Source organism: Oreochromis aureus, linkage group 16 (genome assembly GCF_013358895.1).
Source record: "Oreochromis aureus strain Israel breed Guangdong linkage group 16, ZZ_aureus, whole genome shotgun sequence".
Taxonomy (NCBI): Eukaryota; Metazoa; Chordata; class Actinopteri; order Cichliformes; family Cichlidae; genus Oreochromis; species Oreochromis aureus.
The window spans coordinates 14,311,488-14,326,117 of NC_052957.1; the positions used below are offsets into that span (position 1 = coordinate 14,311,488).

At 39.8% G+C, this 14,630-nt stretch overlaps 1 long non-coding RNA gene across 1 annotated transcript; it reads left to right on the forward strand.

Annotated features, from left to right (window-relative positions):
* The first annotated feature begins 11,318 nt into the window (after positions 1 to 11,318).
* LOC120433592 lies at positions 11,319 to 13,231 on the forward strand. Its single transcript, XR_005608644.1, has 3 exons — positions 11,319 to 11,411; positions 12,771 to 12,869; positions 13,094 to 13,231. It is a non-coding gene; the product is annotated as an uncharacterized LOC120433592 (long non-coding RNA).
* Positions 13,232 to 14,630: the final 1,399 nt, after the last annotated feature.

The following is a 14,630-nucleotide window of genomic DNA, read 5'->3' on the forward strand; positions in this document are numbered from 1 at the left end:
GGGTTTTGAGTATTGGTTGGACAGGATGAGGCATCTAAAGACATCAACATGGACTTGATGACTTGCATTTTTGCAGTGTATTTGCAGCAATAGACACTAAAACCCTCTTTATTATTGCATCAATTCTCACTTTATGAAAGAGGAATACTGATGAACTTGGGTGCCATTTTTAAGCAGAATGATCTATTCCTGTTCCCCTCCCAGGCCCATTACACAAATGAAATTAAAATAATTAGCTGTTGAAACATTATCCACTGGCCCTCATTTTTGGTATTTCATTCACGCTCCTTGTGTACTACAAAATTTCCCACCATCCCACTTTTAACTCTTTAAGCTCGGGTTTGTGTTCAGTGTTGATTTAAGCTGAAACTGCTTCTTCTTATGCACTTTTGAGGTAAAGACCAAAGGGGCATTGGTGTTGGAGCTCCCCATACTTTCTTACTTTGCGCTCTCCTGACGCCTTTGAGCGGCTGCCCTTCAACTGTAACATTTTATTTGAAAGTGAAATAGGTCCTCTAAAGAGATCAGACCACTTTTGCATGCTCTTCCCACATGAATTTCAATGAACTGCTGCACTTAAGCGGTTCAGCTCCACAGCCTCCTCCCTCACAAACTAAGTGAGCCCAGGAAAAACAAGCCTTGCAATTGGAGTAATTTTGTAAAAGGATGAATCACATCACACTGTGACAGTAAGTGAGAAAGAGAATTATAAAATGAGACACTCAAAATGAAATGCCAGCGTCCTTTTATTTTAGCGACAACAGCTGTACAGTTTGTTGTTTTGCTCCCACTGTGCTGTATGTGGCGTATGACACATTTCTATTAGTAACCCCGTGTCTCGCTCTGAGCTCATTACGTGGCCAGATGGGAACAACAATCACCTCCTTCCATCACCACAGCTGTGACAAGGTCCTGACACGTCCACAGAAATAAGATCTGTCCTGTGTTTCTGTGCTGCGTTTCATCATGAAGGAGGGTGATTGCTTATGTTCTATCAAGTCGATGAGAAACATTGATTTGATGGTTTAGTCTCATGTGTCCAATTGAAATTTTGACCTTTGTACCATCAAATGCCATCAGTAAGGTCTGCTGCTGGCTGAATGATGAACAGATATGCATCTGCCCTATGCTCATTCAACACGGTAACGATGTACTGATCCCTAAATCAATATGTCACATGGTTGTTTGTGTAGGATGGACTTACTTTGGCTTAAAGGATGCACTGTTTATATCTAGATATGTAGCACCCTGGGATTTTTCCCCTTATGTATTCCTACAAATCTGTTTGCATTAACCTAACTTGGAAGAAAATTGTCTGACTCATTTAGGTTTCTCAAGCAGTCCCTGAGAAACTCCTGAGTATTTGTCCACTTAAATTTCATCTTAAAGTAAAAGCTTTTTATATCTCGGCCTGAAAACTTCACTGACCCTTGACTGAATTCTGAGAACTTCTTCCTGCAGGGCATAAGAGTCTCTGCCACGAACCATTTCTTTGACAGACTTTGAAGGTCCTTGCTTGAAGCTGGTTACCATACTAATGCTAAGGGCTTCTCTGGTACAATACAGGTCATTTCAGCGTCTCAGTAGACCCTCAGTCCCTGTGTGAGCTGGAAAAAAAACACTTATCATCCTCCCTGGCGGATTTCTGTTAATCTCTCCTCTTCCATGAGAGACGCAGTGGATTTGAAGCCACTGCATGCTGAAGATTAATCTCCATTAGGATATCTTAAGCGTAGAAGTCATATTTAAGCCTCATTAAAGAAGAATTCCATTTATTTTGTTTATTTATTTCTTTTTTTACAAAAGGCTTACCAACCTCAAAGCTGAGGCCCAAAGGACTTTGGTCTAATTATTGAGCAACAAATGTATGAAATCCCAGTTTATCTTTGTCTTTGTGCCTTTAAGATATTTTTTCAAAACATGACAAATATCTTAATTTACTTTGCTTTTCTCTTTTTTTTCACCCCTTCCTTTTTGTTGCTTAATGCATGGCTGCAGCTAATTATTGATAGATCTACAAATAATTGTTTGATCAATCGCCAGAGCTGAAGGCAACATCTTAAAATGTCTGGGGTTTTTATTTTTTTTTCATCAAAAGAGACGCCATTTGTTCCACGAAATGCTTGAAAAATGATTTAAAACTATTAATTTTGAACAAAAAAGAAAAACAGCTCTTCTGAAGAAATAAATGTCAGCTGTTCAGATATCCTATGTATTTGCAGTGCTAAATCGGACACTCTGACGCCATAGTAAATATTTCTTAAGACGCTGTATTGAGAAACATTTGATAATGTGGATATTTTCACACACAAACTGAAGCTTGTGCGTATAAAACACATTAATATCCAACACCCAACAGCAGAGGCTGGTGCTCTCAGTTTTTTCAATAGCAGGAAAGCCCTATGTCTTCAGTATGCTGGTTGAATGCTTATCAGCTCTCCCAGGCCTAAAACTTTCCCGTAAGCAATACAGCAATTGAATACAGAATAGGACGATTTTTGCTGGCATATTTGTTATGGCCTATAATATCAAGTGCTGTTATGAGCAAGAATTAGAAAAACAATTTATCTCACTCTTTCGGCAGACTGTGTTTATGGGTGGCAGCTATGCTTTTGAGTGACACAGACAGTTTCAATCAACCTTCTTTTTCTTGCTGCTTTATGACAGTCGTAACTATCTGTCTTCGTACTGTATGCTGTATGTGCAGCAGTCTAGCTGAGAGATAGTTGGCTCTCAATAAAGATTTAACAGAATAAATTGAAAATAATGTAAGCCAGAAGAGAGTTTTAGGGAGCGTGTCAACAGTCAGTCAGTCTCGTACGTAGACAGACAGCATTGGTGATTAACTGTCAGTCTATTAAAAAAAACAAAAAACAGGAGGGAGCCTTCTTCTCTTTTCTTATGGCAGGCGTCTGCAACAGTCACAGAGGAAGCCACTATGCAGGAAGTCATCTGCATCTAAATAAAGACCGCCAATGGCTTTGTCAGAGTCCATTAAGCAAATTGCCATATTTGATGAATGCATCTACCATCTCTTTTTGTGCCACCCATTCGTACCAATCAGCCAGAAGCAAAAATGACTTTTGTTTGCTTTCCTAAACAGGGAGGAGACACCGTGAAAAAAGATTCGCCTGAAATATCATTTTGATGCAAATTATGATCGATTTGTACGTTGTATGACGCGTGAGATGAGTTGCCTCATATCAGGTGTGCAATGAAAGTCACTCACTCAAGGCTACTGAGACCTATCGTGATTAAAAATTGGAAATTGATGATCACTTTTTGCATGGATGCTAAATGAGACAATTATTACTTTCCCTTATTTAATTATTTGTCCTTTGTGTCAGTTTGCACAAACAGCAAAGTTTCGTCTGAGTGCTTAACGTCGTAGCTTGAATGCAGCTATTTGGGTTTTGTTTGTTTTTTTCTCGTTCTCCTCACGATTAAGGTGCTTGATTGTTCTTGTGACTCTGTGGCATCATTAGCGTCAGGTCTGTGTTATCAGTCAAAGCTGAAACAGCTTCGGGTTAATAGCTGCACTCACTCAGTCTACTTATTCATCTCTGCTGCTTCCAAAAAGCCTCATTTCCTCGATCTGCAGCTCACTTTCCTTCTTTCTGTCTTTTTCCAGCACTGAAAACAGTAATGAGAATCCTTTTCATGAATCAGGGGTTTCTAATAGTCTCTTTCCTTTTACTTTCAGTTATATAATTTTTACCAAAATAAGGACAAAAATAATAATCCCTCTGTAACTTATAATCTCTGATACTGTGAAATATATGTTAATAGTTATTGCACTGTGACAAAACATCGCACAGCAACAGTAGGGCTGAAATGACTAGTTGATTATCAGCAGCTGATAGTATAGTATATTGAATTATAGTAAATTGAATGCCTTTTGACTGCTGATCAGAAAAACATTGCATTTGACTACATCATTAAAGAAAATTTTTTGGTAAATAGAAGAATAAAGAAGCATTAATAGTCATATGTTTGCATGATAAAATATATGGACAAAACCATTGAGCCACACCTCTCAGTCTTTGAATTTGAGTGTTTCCATTCCCATTGCCACAGGAGTATGAAATATGAAATCAAGTGTCTAGCCATGCAGTCTGCCTTCACAAACATTTGCAAAAGAATGGGTAGCTATATAGAGCTTCTTTTATTCAAGTCAGTGATTCAGCAAGTCATTTTATGAAATGTCTAATCTAGATCTTCCACAATCAACTGTAGGTGGTATTATTGCAAAGTGGGCGTGTATGGGGACTGCAGCAACTCAGTCACCAAGTGCCACTTGTCAAGTGCTGAGGCACGTAAAAGTTACAGACGTTCTGCTAACTCATAACTGGAGATATACAAACCACCTCTGGCATTAAAATCAGCACTAAATGTGTGCAGCAGGAGCTTCATAGCAAGAGTTTCCAGCTTCATGATAGAATAATAACAAGCACCAGATGGATAGGTGTAAGCATGCTGCCACCGGGCCCTGGAGCAGTGGGAACATGTTCTGTGGAGTGATAAGTCTCACTTCTCTATCTGGCAGTTTCATGGATGAATCTGCATTTGGCAAATGCTAGGAGAGCATTACCTGTATGACTATTGTGTCAACTGTAACGTTTGGCACAGGAGGGATAATGCCATTGGGTTGTTTTCTGGGGTTGGCAGAAAAAGAATTTTGGTGCAGGAGAACTTGACTGGCAGAGCTCTGATCTCACCTCTGAGATGAATTAGAATGGAAACATCAGTATCCGTCCTTACAAATGCTCTTCTGGATGAAGGGCAAAAATTCCCACAGGCCCACTCCAAAATCTTGCCTGTAGATTTAGAATGGAATGTCATAGAAGCTCCTGTAGGTGTAATGTCTCCATGTATATGAAGAAAACACACAAGTGTCTGAATATTTTTCTTGCAAATCTGAGGTAAAGCTTAAAGCTATGCACAACATCATCAAGGAAAAACACAAGAAGCACAGAGTTGTGAAATTTAAATCCTGAAGCTACAGATTAATCTTTGCTCATCTCACCTCCAAAGGTGTCATCAACATCCCAATACACAGACACACAAAAGACTTATCAGGACCTCCAGGAGTCTGGCCGACCTGCTATCTCACATGTGCCTTCAAAACTGATAATTCAATGTGATACCTTCTCCTGGTTGGGGAACAAAAAGCCCTACGGCAGCAGCAGAGGAAGGGAATAAGAAAAAAAGAAGAAGTCAAATCAGGCCAATTAAGTGGATTACGAGTTATCTGCAGCACGGCGTGTAATTGGTTTTGTGTTATCGTTGTAATGTCAGATAGGTACTAATTGAAAAGCCAGTTTATTAGTGGGCTGACAGTCTGCAGAGGGTTGGGCTGTGGTTTAAAGGTCTTGTTTCAGATAGCCTCCCAAATGATTATAGATAATAGGCTGCTTCTACTGAAGCTTGTGGTGCTCTGAGATCCAATCCCTCTTCCCGTTTTCTGCTGATTTCATTCTCCTTTCGCTCCAAGTCTCATGAGCATATAATTTAATTTTGCAGTAATAATGTGTTTTATTCTGAAGTTAAGATTTTATTTGTAGTATCATGCACTTCGGGGGTTTTATTGGTGCGCAGCGCTCTTACAGTAGCAGTGCGCTTACAGTACTGTACTTGGCAAAAGCAATATGTCTGACGCTACTGTGAGTCATGAAGCAAAACACTAGAGTCTCTGCAATCTTATTTTGTGGGATTTCTGTAAAAGCTAGAGGGTAGTAACGGAGCTTTGTCGCAGAAATGCTACTTTTATTTTACGTTTTCTGCCCATTGTTTGACAGGTGTCTTGATGCAACCACAGCGTCTGAAAAACAAATGTGATCATTCATACAGACAGTGCAGACTTCAAACACTATAATGTGGTTGCCAAGGCTTCAGATTTTTGGCATACAGGTCTAACATGGCAGCAACTGATTTACGACTGCCAGACCTATTTGGCAATGACCAGGGCAGGAGAATAAAAGATGAAAAATGCCTCTGTCTAAACTCAAATCACATAATCCTAAAATCTCAGATAGGGCAGCAACAATTGTGAGCTGGGAATGAAAAAAGCCTCTGCGGAGGCTGAAGATAAAGAGTACCTGCACGACTCTATGTCAAACCACAGAAATGTCTTTTTTATAAAGAATGACTGGATGTGGTTGGACACACTTACAGAGATTTCTCAGAAGTTGTGCAACCTAATAGTGAAGCTTCTCCCTCAAGTCCTACGGTTCTGCAAATGGCACAAAATGAGCTGTGAAAACGGAGCATGAAGCTAGGATCTTTGGCATTCAAATGGAGTGAGAGCTGAGGTGTTCAAACTCCAGCTATGCTCCATCTTTCATGTCTCGTATCTGCAAACCTCTGAGTGCTGTTACAGGAACTGAGTGTATAGTGACCAAAGAAAATGATATACCCCGACAATCATCCGCTGTCGACACAGTCTGACAAAAAACAGGACTGTTTGGAGGGTAGTGCCCACTTTAAGCAAGCAGGCTGCTGAGCACTGTAGCACTCCTGCTGCTGGCTCAGTTTTCAGCGTTGATGGGTGCAGATGGGCTGCTTGCAATTCGGCTGTAAGGACAAGAAATGCCATGGAGGCTGCTGATGCATGCAGCTAGCAAGCATGCATTATTCAAAGACTGAATGCAGTAAAAGAAAAAAAAGTGATGTGTCTGTCTCATAGTTGGAGGATGGACTGCCACAACGAGTTCTCATAGTCAGCCGTTTCCTCAACAGTGCTCAATCAGCAAAAAGAAAGCTTTCGTTGAAATGGTATCCTTAAAAAACAAACAAACACTAGGCTGGTGCTGGGATAGTGATGCAGCCGGTTTCTGTTCACCTCAGAGCAGAGAGCATCTATTCAAAACATCAGCAGCAGGTGTCAACTACCATTTAGGGTGTATATGTGGAAAAGGAAGGTTATTGAATTAGCCTTGTCTGTAAAGTGAATTGGAATTGATTGTCGCACGCACTTTGATTCTGCCGGGCATGCTTTTATCACCAAACAGTGCTCACAGCAAACCAAGCATCTGTAGGCTGAGCTAATCTTCTTTGCTTCAGTGCTGAAAGCTACCCTCCACTCCATAGTGCCACAATCACAATAAGACTGGTTTCAATAGTGACATCCAAAGATGGAGGGATAGGGCTGAATCCATTTAAGAGCCCACGGGACCTTGTGATTTCAGCTTGCGTCTGCTCCTAATAGATTCAGTTTCAGTCTGACTTGATTCAAGATGCTAAAGAAGCTTTCTGACAGGTGATGCTAATCCAGAGCATAAAATGCATCAAGCACGACCCAGCTTGCCTCTCTGTTTTATTTCATGTATCTGCTGGTGGAGAAATGAAACACCCCATGCAGATAAAGAGGAGCAGTGAATAGCCAGACATGCAGTATATTAATTTTAACAATATGGGGTTTAATATCTAGGAAAATTTCACTTTTCTAGCATCTCCAAATGCATCTGCATATCACTTTAATGCATATCAGCTGGTATTTGGTCCTAATAATCACATAGCAAAGGGGTTACTGTTGGCAGTCAGGGGACTGAAATGTCAAAACCACAGGTAGATAAGAAGAGGAGGACAGTCGAGCCCCTCAGATGCTGAATGTCTTCACTAGCTTTTTTGTGATTCCATCTGTCTGCCATTTACTGCTGGGCAGGTAGTGCACATCAGGTTTAATTGAGCTTTTTTTTCTGTGACACAGCTGTCTGCTTTGGGAAACGAGGTGGTGCTGTGACAATGAGCCACAACAGCAAAGTTGCAGGCTGTAAAACTCTGAGAGAGCTGCAGGGAACTGCAGAGTCGGATGATAATTCTCAGTGGAATCGTCACTTTCAGTGAAATCTTTCACATTACATACAATGGAATCATTTCACCCACTGTTAATATAGAATATCTATCAGAGCAGCTTTAAGGCTGTGTTAGATTATATAAGGTGTTGCCAGAACAATGACTCCACTAAAGACTATGTAACCCTACATCAAGGTTGCACATTTATAAAGAATCTGGACTTTTATCAGGCAGTATAATGTCTAACAGACAGTTTTAGGGCACCACAGGTTAATATAGAGCTCATTTGTTCTGAAATAGACCGTTAAACAAGAACTATCTCACAGAGCAAAGAGCTTTTATCCTGGCAATGAAACATAGTATTAAAGGTTTAGTCGGATATCGCTGCACCAGATGCTGAAATAAAATGCTGTGTAGCTTTATGATGTAACAGATTTTTGAACCTTGTTGTTGTTTCTCAGTGTACCAAAATGTTGCTTTTGTATATGCTTGTGCCTCTGTTTGTCTCACAAATAAAATAAAATAACAAAGAGAAATCTGACAAAATTCTGCAAAATCCTAATCCATGAGTTTCAACAGGTTATTAGAGTAGATTTATTTAATTTATTAATAAAATATAATCTTAATCAATAATGAATAATTAATCTTATTGATTATAACCTACAAATGAGAATGCAAAATATTAGGAACACTTTTAAGGGTAATCCAGTCTAGTTAAGCAAAATCACTTAAGCTTTATGAACTCATCAACACAAACTGAGAATACAGATGCTTCTTAAGAAGAATTTAGGGTAGAGCTGTTGCATTTCTTTGCTTTATTTTACATGTGTACCTAATAACTATTATTTTCTCTGGTAATAATGTGTAGCAAGTGTGACATTTAAATTTCCTGTAGTTATTACTATTACATCTATGCCCTCAACACCTTTTTCAAATTGTTTATTTGACCTGTTTGTTTGAACACTCTGGGACTTGTGAGATTTATGCCTCAGTGTTAAATCTATGCTGTATTGTAGCTGCAAACCCTTCTGAAACCCTATGTCGTAACTGTGGACAGTGTAAAAGATGGAAGTAGCTTCTGGGTCTGAAAACTAAATCTAGCGTGGAAGTGCTTTAAACTTGGATTCTTTTTAAAGGGGCAACACATGGCGATACCTGTGGTTGCAAAAAGACTTCCGGTCCTACAGAAGTGGGGAAAAAAGTCCTCTGCTGAGCTGGGATCTCTGTAAAAAATTTCCTGCTGAGTTTACAGTCTTAGACATTCATTTTCAGCCGTACTGTGTAAAACACGAGGACCGTTTTGGAAATTTTGGTCAGAAAGGAGGTGGTTTCACGGTTATATCTGTGCCCATCGTCACATCAAGTCTCCATACACCCAAATGCTGATGGTGAAAATGTTCTTATGGTATCAAAAACGGGACTTCACAAACTAGGGGGAGATGTCCGGATAACTACATCCACCATTTATTGTACTGAATCAAGTTTAATATTGTGTCTTGATCTCTTCTTGTTGTTAACTGTCTGCCTGGCTTTTGCTCCTGTAGTGGTGTTGTGCATTGTGGGTTTTAGAGCTTTTTGTCTGCAAACAGCTTCCTGCTGCAGCCAAGTAGTGAACCAAACAGTAAAGTTGTGACATCCAGTTAAGCTGAAACTCTTTATCAACCTTCGGCAGGTAATAATTCTCTGTACAAACAACCCTGTTCACACTTTAACAAGGCTGATTATAGTCGCTCTTAAGTAGACATGGCCTCTCCTGTGTCTCTGTCTCAGTGAGAAAGCAAAACCACAGACTTTCTCTCAGTGAAAAAGTTAGATTGTTCATTAGTTTAGTGGCTCCATAGCAGGTGGTACCATTCCCTTGGGGGTTGTGTCATGAAGTCTATAAAAATCCAACAAATCAAACCTGCTGTGGTGAACCTCTTGCAAATCAGGGAGTAAATGAAAGTAGCTCTATATTGTTTATTAGTTTCTATTAGTGGGTAAAAGTAAAATAACTACATCACATCAGTGTTTAACAGCCTGTCCATCAGCAGTGTAGCATGAAACTAAGAGTAAGTGTTGCAGTGGCTGTGGGTTGGGTTAGATGCTCTTCCTGAACAACCTCCCCACATTTGATGCAAATGTAAGCATTTTTGTGTCTAACAATTATTATTTTAATGATTAAATAGACACAGTAGACATCCAACTTGTGTTAAGGTTGTCTCGTTTCACATCCTGCTTCAACAAAACACCCCGTGTTTATTCAAAACGCTCTGAAAACACCAATTCAATGAGGATTTAATGTTAATGTGTATTTGTGCTCTCTGAGGCTAAAAGCCCTGTTTGGAAGATTACTGACTGACTATTTATTATCACACGGAATGACAATCAAGCCTTTTCAAAAAGCATCTCTAGCTGATTGTCTGAATATCGCTGAATATGGTCTGTCTAAAGAGCTTGTCCCTCTTGAGCCCAGCATGCTTCCTGCCTGCCCTTCCTCCTCTCCCCTCCTCTGCTCCCACCATCACATCCGCCTCCAGCGCTCTGAACTCTACATCCCTGAAAGTTCAAGGGAAAATCAGCCGCCATCAATCACTAATGCAAATGAGGAGAGCAAGCTCTCTGGAGCAGCTTAGCCTGTTGAACATCACACAGCAACAATTAAAACCCCTGAAAGCAAATCATCTTCAGTAGACCACTAAATGAAAAGAGCCTTTCTTTCAAGAGTGCTCAATAGTGGCAGGATTTTCAAAGGCTCTTGCCCATGTGTGCAGTTTAATGATGAAAGTCAGGATGGGGGGCTGTGACGGAGGGAGACTGCACCCTGTTCGGCAAGGTTGTTACCATGACATTTGGTGCAACATCAGACTCAAGAGGATCCTATAACATGCTATTACAAAGGGTCATTCTTATTTAGATATTCACATGCTTTCCTGCTCCTCCTGGATCCTACCAAACTGTTTCAGCGTGCCACACATAAGCCAAAACTTTACTAATTAAGAGAAGTACCTGTAAGGACAATTAGATTTCAGTGTTTTAAGTCTGGTAATTTCTTTAAGTGTTTGACCTTTCTGCCTTTGCAGGGGAAGTTTGAGAGCAAGGTAAAACACTTCTCGCAGGACTCTGGCCGTAACTAAGTAATTAAAAAGTGCTCCACTAGGCTCTAACCTTATTATTCCAGCCTTTGAGAAATATCTTCAGATGTTCTTAAGCACTCCTCAATGGATCTCGGTGAGAAAGCCTATTGCAAAGGAGGGGTCTGAATATATTTTACCTTGTACTCTGTGACATTTTGAAATCTAAAAGTCATTCTTATTAAGAAGAGCTTTGCTTTGCATCCTGAATAGCGGCTTTGTTCTCCCTAGCTCCAGGGAGCAGCATGTTTTCATGCTGACTTCCACTCACTGAACCACACATGATGCACACCACATAATTACCATACACAACATGTTGACTGTGTTGTCTGGGGGGGAAAGCAGCACTGAGGGCATGTACTCCAGTCTGGCTTTTATTATTAATATATGACCACAATAACAGACAAGAGAAACATTCTCAGCTCACATTTCACATTGTGGTGGGAAACGCAAGAAGGTTAGGATTACTATGTTTCAAGAAGCCAAGATGGAGACATCTTCACGGTAGGAATTAACTAACCAGTGAAATCTATTTTTTACTAAGTCTGTGGTCTGGAGCCAGGGTTTTGAGTTGCTTCGCAGTTTCCTGATAAGTCAGTTCTGCTGGTTTCAATGCAGTTTTAGTGCTCTAAAGCTGTGTCCAGACAGGGAGCAATTAGCTTGTCAAGCACCTCTTTGAAGCTGACATTTGGTCAGTGGACTCCAGGCTCCAGTTGCCTAGGTAACTCTAAAATGTGTTTACTACCATGTCACAAGTCAATCATCAGTATCATGCAGTCTCATTGGTAGTTGCTTCAATCACTGGCTTAGAAGTTGAGAACAATTTGCACTGCTAGTATTTTTTTCCCTGCCCAAGTTACTTGAAGTCACTTGACTTTCAATGGAATAATGATACAGCCGCTCATGGAGACAACAATACGATAAAAACTGGAGTTCATTTTGAAGCAGGTGAAGATTATAGCTTCATGGTGCCCCTTGAAGCATGCCTCAAAAGGGAGTCAGCCCTCATAAACGCCTATGCTAAAATTTCCAACTTTCCAGCATTACAAAACATGTTTACAGCCTGGTACAAAAACAGTTTTTAGCCTATCCAGTCTTCAAGTGATGATGTATGAACCCTGCTTATGGGGCCAAACTACTCTGCATTTATTAAGGCTGTTGTGTTTTTAACATGTTTTAATGCTTTGTATTTTGTTTTATTTAATCTGAACAAGCTATCAATAAAGCTTTGACTGGTAGCTGCAGTCACGGAGAAACTTGCATAGCTCTGTTTGGGAATGGCAAATAGAGCAGGGACACTGCATTAACTTTCCAAAACCACAACCAACTGTTTCAAACTGACAGCGTGAGGTGTTCCGCAGTAAGACTTGCCAACAGAAGGGCCCGATGCTCCGCTGCAATTTTTCACTAAATCAAATGTGTATTTGTAAGCTAATCAGTAACCAATGTCTTTAGCTACCTAGCTCGATGAACAGTCCGCTGTTTGGGAAAGCTATGTTTGTTAGCTAATCCATACAAATGAATGAATTTACCCCGAATAAAGAAATCATTCTGAGCTGTTGATTAAAATCAGTCCTGTAGTTCAGACATTAGCTCTGCTGCTTTGACTGAACTGAAAGGTGTTCAGATCCTCCTGATGGATCTTTTTTTAACTGAGCTTGTTTTAAATATTTAGGTTAAAAAAAAAAAGTCTGAATTATCAGTCTGACTCTTTCTAAGTAAGAAACTGTTCAAGGTTTCATGTGCAGTACTCCGTACAGCTTACATCCTTTGAGAGAAATACTATGAAGCATACATATATGTTGTCCAATACTGAGGAAGCAGTTGGTGATAACACCTCCATATGTTTCTGTTTTCCTGCAGATGACCACTGTGCAGCAGCACAACTGAACCAGGACTGGAAAACTGCCCCATCATCTCATCCTTGCAGATCTCCATTAAAAACGTAACAGTGACTCAGAGGTAAATATTCTACTGGATAATCTGTTAGTATATCAGACTTTGTTCTTTGTTTTTAAATAGCTCACATCAGTTGTAAGCAGAACTATAGAACTGAAAAAAATGTAAGGACAAAACTTCAGAACCTGAAGTGGGTGAGGACAGGGAAGAATCAGTTTTATTTCACATTTGAAGGATAAATTTCACATTTTCACAGTTTGTGATGAGTCTTTTCTTTGTGATTACAGGAGTTGCCCTCAGATTCAGACCTCAGCATCACCCAGTGACAACAGACTAATCATCTTATATGTTCACTCTTTGTAGTAACTCCAAAATTAAACGATGAAAACGGTGCAAAGGCTAAATTACTATATGATGTACTGTCAGTGGATGCTGCAGCTGTTTTATTGATAAAGTTAAAGACGAAAAGTTAAAGGGTTTAATCATCCACATAACTGGTGTCACTATATAGGAGCATAAACAGAAACTCGGTTTGGTGTTTAATAAAGCTCCTGATCTCAGACCTGCACAGCTTCTGCTTTTAACACTGAAGGTAGTGTCCATGATATTTTCTATCAATAAAACCCAATGTAAGGTCAAAGGTTTTAACTTAACATTGAACTAAAAAACTTAATCCAGACTTCTATCGCAGAGTTTTTTATTTACCATAAGATATTCAGAGTCATTCATATTTCAGTAAACTGAGAGGATAATAAATATATAACTTTCGGCAGGACTGAATATAACATCATTATGTAAAGTTCCAGACCCTCTGTGCTTTGCATTGCACAAAGCAAAGGTCGCTGTCACACTGTTCATGAAGTGCTGGGTTTATCCATCTTCCTGGGCAGGCCTTCAGTGGAGGTCTGGAGAAGAAATACCTTTGAGGGAGGTGTTGGTGAAAATTATGAGTCCTGCTTGATCTCTGTGATGAGCATCAATCCTGATGGTGTTTCTGAAATGATGCATCTCTCATTGGGTCAATAGAACATCTGGGAAAAGAGCGATGTGATGAAAGGGAGAAAGTTTCCCCAAAACTCTGGACCCAGCAAACCCTGCTTGGTCTCCTCACTCATTTTTCTCCAGGGTGGATAAAGCTGGTGATAATAATGTGGACTCTGGGTACTGTTATTAAATGAAAAGAACAAATTACATTTATATGAAATTTTCTGCTGCTGAAAGTTTTCATGCATTTACCTGTAGAGCGCTCTGTAAGTGTAATGGATCTAAAACGGTTTATATGTTCATTTTTATGGCATCCTAAGTCTTATGTTAAAATCTCAAAGGACAACATATAGTTTCCAGATAATTTTGATATTAACAGTAACTCTGGGCCTCTGTGGAGGCCGCAGCTGATGGCATCTCTGCCTAAAATAGGATAAGAAAAACTAAAATGTGTTAAGTCATTCACACATATTGACTACAATAACAATGCAGGTGTGTAGCATTGCTAACTAGCTAGCAACAAGCCTCTAACACAGTGCCTATGCTAACGGCTAATCTAACTAAGTATTAACAACAGGAGCTACAGAGTGATGTCAGATGCTGTAGAACTATAGCTCGAGAAATGTTGGCTTCATTTTTGTTGAATAGGAGGAAGCGGAGCCAGGTCCTCCATGTTTTTTTTGTTTTTTTTTACAGTCATTGTTCAAAACCAAAGAGTGTTGTCACAGTGTCCGTGCTCCAGCTTGAACTCTGGAATACCAGCAGATATTGGGAAAGTGGAAATGTTACATCTCAAACATTTCCCCATCACCTTGACATAAAGATCTGACTATCAGAGGA